Here is a 5,959-nt window from a genome sequence, read left to right on the forward strand (position 1 = left end):
TAGTTATAGAATGTCGCTTAATTTTATTTTTATAAAATATATGAAGGTTGAAGAGAATTGATGGTGTTAATTAATTTACAAAGTAACATTATTACTCATTATTTGCTAGCCAAACATTATTACTCATTATTTGTATTATTCGTGCTATTGCACGAATAATACAAAACCACCAATTTTAAACAAAAATAAATATCATCTCTATTTAAGTAATATATACCTTCCCTATGTTTCATTAGCAATGGGAAAATAATATACACAAATACTCTAGTATATAATAAAACGGCATACAATCAACAGGTTGTTGTGCATATCTAAGAATAATAAAAGAACTTGTCACAATATTTGTCTAGATCAATCAATGGAAACTGTGGTAAAATTTTGGTTAGAGTACTTGTCACAAAATACACAATTTAATTATAAAAAATAATGTAGAAGTAGTTAAGCACATATTAATATCAAAAATAATAAATTCATTAAATAATAGTTATACAATCACTACGTAATAATTATAAAATAAAATTAAATATATAATTAAATAATTACAAAATAATAACAATTTCTATGGAGAATTATAAGGGTACATATTACTTATGCATTTAAAATAGTTGGCAATGAACTGCATTATACTTTCACAGTTTTGTTGGTAAAGTTACGCAATTCATTTTTGAACTTTGCAACATGTAATTATATTTAAAATTTTAAACAATTTTTTTTAAATTTACAAAAATAGTTTTCGTACCACATACCACTGGAATAGAATGGGCTTACATTTTTTATAGTTGTTTACAGGGCTATTGAAGCAGAAAATTTGGATCCAAAATAACTCCCATTAACTTCTTTTCAGAAGCAAGATATAGCTAAAAAAAAACATACAATGTTTTTTTGGAGAGGGGGTGAATATTAAATAAATGTTTTGGTGATTTGTGATCTTTATTTTAATTTTATTTATTTTCTAATGTGTATGTTGCAAATCTGTTCAACTTGTGAACAATAAGTAAACCACCCACGGCCCAATGAAAAGAGTATGTATAACATAAATGAGGTGTAGAGTGTTGTACAAACTCAGGCTGACAATTTCTGAGACGTGTGGTTAATTGATACCCAACCACCAAGTACATCGGTATCCACTGTCTAGAGCTCAAATCCATATAAAAGCAACTACTTTTTACTAGGATTTGAACCTCAGAACCTTCAATTTCCAAAAATCAGCTGTTAAACAACTGATTTGGGATAATGAGATAACCACTAATCCAGCCCAGTGGGACTCTGATCTTGATGAATAAAAAGTTATTTAAAAAAAAAAACTATTTAAAAAAAATAGCCAAGGAAGCACAAATTCTTCTTACTGATGTTTTTACTTATAATGGTCAAGAAATAGCTGTAACAGGATGAGATGTGAGTAAAGACAAAAGAAAGAAAGAAGTATGATAATGCATCTCAAGTTGAATTGGCAGTATCTTTACATTTATTTAACTGTTAATTTATGCTAACTTCAATAAGCACACAGAATAATATAATTTATTGATTCTTTAATTCAATAAATATTATTATTGTTTACCTGTTTTAATGATGTCTCTCCAGGATAATCGACATAAATAACAGGTACACGTCGAAGAAAACGATGTGAAAGCGGTTTTCTTCCAGGGTCAGTAGGCGGATTACATGCTCCAACAAACTGTATACATTCTAATGTAACCCAGGCTTGATCTGATGTACGATAGAATCCACGATGTTCAACTAATTGACGTAGAAATGATATAACTCTCTGAGTACGTACTGATCCATATCAAGTAAATTAATCCTATTACAGAAAAGGACTAACCACTTTCCAAGCTATATAGATTACATAAAAAAAATTCATAAGACATACATTAATTATAAACTAATCAACTATGATTATACAAAAAAATTGATTTAACAATAATGAATGTTTTTTTAGAATGTTTAAATTTTCTTTGGTAACATCATGATCACAACTAGCCAGCCATCACAATGAAAATAAATATTAAAAACAAGCATTATGGTAAATTTAAAAGAGCTAATGAAAAAACTATAAATTTTAAGTGATCATTATTCAATAAGTCAAAATGACTATAAAATACATAAATAAGAAATGAATTAGAAGATAAAGGAAACTTGAAAAAAATATATTTCTGAGGCTATACTCTTAAATCATATAAGGATATAGTGTTCATGAACAGTAAATTTTTTTTCTAGTTTAGTAATTCTTTTTTTATTTAATTTTGCATATATCCAAACGGTAGGCCCCAAAACATGTATGTGAATCCCAAAAAAAGTTTATTTTGGTAGTAAGCCCATCCTTAGGCAGGCATGCTGGACTTCAATTGGAAAATGGGAATGTCAGTGTGTGAAAAGTTCTAAATCTAGTTACATAGTTCACAGCAATAATGGGTAGCAGAAAGATGGCCTGTGGCTTACGTGTGACCGAAGTGATAATATAATGCATCAAGTTGGATATAAACCCAAGAGAGTGGAAGATTGTGGTCAAGCAAAGCTGACGACAGCAATGAGGCGAATTAAGTTACAAATGACAGAGATTTTTAGGATAGACAAATGATCTCTTGTCATAAATTATGCACAGATTTCATATATGGATGCACATATCTGGCTTAAGTAGGATGTAGAAAAGTCTCCCCAAGTCTTAAAAATCCAGTAAATTAACAATAATGCCAAATTTATTAATTTATTTTCTTTTTTTCAGAAAAAATTAGAAAAATCTATTTTTCTTGAGAATTTTCAAAGATCAATTTAATTACCTCTATATATATATATATATATATATATCCAACGCCTCGTTGTGGGCGCTGGAGGCCTTCAGAGGGCGTTATAAAAGGCCCACCAAAAATTACAGGTGTTCAGGCGGTCTAGGAAGGCAATGGCTGATTAAAAAAAGGCTGATTAAAAATATTTTCCTGATATCTGAAACTACGATGTGAAGTAAAATGTAAGTTCAACTCAAAAATAGGACATGCTATGTTTAAAACCAGTAATTGCAATTTTATTTTTAATAGATGGTAAGTTTAAAAATTTTGGGGTGCTAGAAAATTTGTAATTCTCAATGTGGGCGATTGGTGAAAAAGTTTAAGAATCAATCGTTTAGACAAATAAGGTAACTATGTAGAAAAATAGCATAAAGTGTAAAGAGTAAAATAAAACAATCTTTTTGACAATATCTTTGTTAGTTTTGTTTATATATAAAATGGATCTTATTTAAAAAAAAACAAAAATAGTCCTTGTAGAATGATTAATTCAGAAAATAAGAAAATTGAGAAATGCACCAACTAGTCAGATATATGATGACAAAATTAAATTGTACAAAAATTAATAACATGACATATTGTAATATATTCTTAATAGCACATAATGATTACCTGAACAGGAGCCAACATGACACCATTAGGTGTTTTCCTGTATTCACAGTAGTGATAAGATGTTTTAAGTAGAAGTTCGGGTGTAGTAGCCGATGAGAAATTTAGACCAACAACTTCCATATCCGGTAATGCACGCAATGCATTGAATAATGTCAACGTTTTTCCAGAACCAGGTGGTCCACAAAGAACTGTACAAATAAATATAAAAATAATTATTTTAACTAATTTTGAGTACTGAATTTAAAAAATAAAATTCTAGTTTTATTCTTTAACCACCCTTATATTCACAGAGTAAAAACTTCTATCCTGTATTTGTATTTTCTTTCCCTTACCACTTGATGGTTCTGTTCACAACAAATAATGATAATAAAATTCAATTATATGAAAGAATTTGACAAATATGTATCTTTCTTTTTTTAAATTATAATGAATTTCAATTTCATGGCACATGTGTAATTTTTTAAAACAATCAGGTTATTTAAAAATTAACTGATTATCCAAGGACAACTGATTTATCTAAAAATAATGAGTCAAGAAGGTAATAATATATTCCTAGTTCTTATGTGGATTTGAAAATTATTATACAAAAAGGGGAGATTTTCAAAATCATAAAAAATATGCACATAAAACTCTTCATGAGATGAGGTTTTATTTCAAATCATCCATTATTTTTAATGATTATATACAGAACATCCAAAAAACATTATTCTACTTTCAGTAATTATATAGAAATTATCCATTAACAGTAATACACAGTTATTTTATTTTCTCCCATACAGCAAATAGGCTCCTAATTACACTTATTTAATGAAGGATAAAATTTGTAGCATATTAAAATATGCCAGGATTTGACCTGGAACGTTTGGGGGTGAATGACAGTGATGCTACCACTATACCAGGCAGAATGGTAGTGTCAGTGTCATTCGTCTGTTTAAATTTTCAGCAGACAATTTATTTGTACATATTAAATTTAAAATTATTACCTATACTTTGTAAGGGCTACTTAATGAAATATTACCAAAATTAGTAATAACTAAAAAATAAGGTTGTTTAAATGCTTGTTAATTTACCTTACTAAATATTAATGTTATTTACAGAATAGTTTTATGTTGGAGAATCAAATGTTAAGGTCATGCACATACATGGAATTAAAATGAGAAATGATTCAGAAAAAACTGGTTGTTTAGGTTGGATGAGCAAAATTTAACACTGTACAAATATTTTGACTAGGAGCTAAGAGATAATACATACATGTCAGATGAAACTGATAAATGTTTTAATGTACGGGTAATTAGGACTAGAGCCATCCAGCTAAGAAAAACTGGCTAGAGAAAGATGTATTGAACAGAATGAAAGAATATTTTAACTGAATGGACCTCTTTAAGTAATAATTTAAAAGGATGCAAAAGCATATAAAGATTTTTTGGTTACAAGAATTTCATTTTTGAGAAAGAATTTTTATTGTTGAATAGGTTTAATTGTAATTATTTTCTGTAACTCATCATAAATTAGTATGAATTATTTATTTCATTAAACATTTAGATCTTTTTTCACACACTACTCCCCCCACTCACACTGGGTCTTGATCTTTTTCGCGGAGGGATGAGAATCCCAGAGCCTCATCACTGCCACTCATCCGTGCAAGCACAGACGAACGGCAGCTCTGCAGGGGGCTGTTCCTCAACCCGATTTTGGACGATCCACGATCTGGAAGACCGTGGATCGTTCGCTACTGATTCCCAGCTATCTGAAAATGCTTTAAACCAGCTAAAAACTTGGAATTATGACAGCGTCATCTCCATATGCCCTTTTCAATTTTGAAAAAATTTCATTTTGAGTTTAACACAAAACTTGATTGCATAACGTTGCTCATAATTAGTAACACTCATTTTTGTAATGCACAACAAAAACTCATTTCATGAAAATTTTGTTTACATCTCACGCGGCAACAATAGACTAAAAATATTAATACCTAATATAAATCGGCTGTTCATATAATCATATTCTTACTAGTAACTTTACAGTGTTGCCACTTTGGCTGCCAAAAAACTAATCTCATTACTTTCTTTACAGACCTCAAATATGTTGAACATATAATAGAAAATGATTCAGTCATACATATATCTTATAGAAACAGTCATCTAATATGCTTTATCAAAAAAATGAGCAACCTCTTATTAATTCATAAGTATTAAATTGTGACAATAATATGCAAGTAATAAAATATGTAGTCTACAATTAAAATTGCAATACAAATTTACTTTTCACAACACATAATTTATCACCAACACTTTGTTGATTTATTTACCTCTTTTTACCATTTTTTCAAATTCATCTTAGTTACTGTACCAGTTTGCTGTCCACTTCATCTCCTTAACTCTTGGTATTTTGATACCACGCGACTTCTTCTTTTGGAGGTTTGTAAAATTTTGGGTTTATATAGACAAATGACAAACAATCTCTTTCTAGGCTCAAGAAGAAAATCTAAAATATTATGGATGAAATTGAGCCGCAATTATGTGAGATGATCAATAATTTTGTTGAATGAGAAAGGGTATGCTAGCAGC

General features: G+C 29.2%; 1 pseudogene; it reads right to left on the minus strand.

Annotated features, from left to right (window-relative positions):
* Nucleotides 1–1,534: 1,534 nt before the first annotated feature.
* On the minus strand, nucleotides 1,535–5,713 carry LOC142331718 (dynein heavy chain, cytoplasmic-like; annotated as a pseudogene).
* Nucleotides 5,714–5,959: the final 246 nt, after the last annotated feature.

Source organism: Lycorma delicatula, chromosome 10, assembly GCF_047948215.1.
Source record: "Lycorma delicatula isolate Av1 chromosome 10, ASM4794821v1, whole genome shotgun sequence".
NCBI classification, from domain to species: Eukaryota; Metazoa; Arthropoda; class Insecta; order Hemiptera; family Fulgoridae; genus Lycorma; species Lycorma delicatula.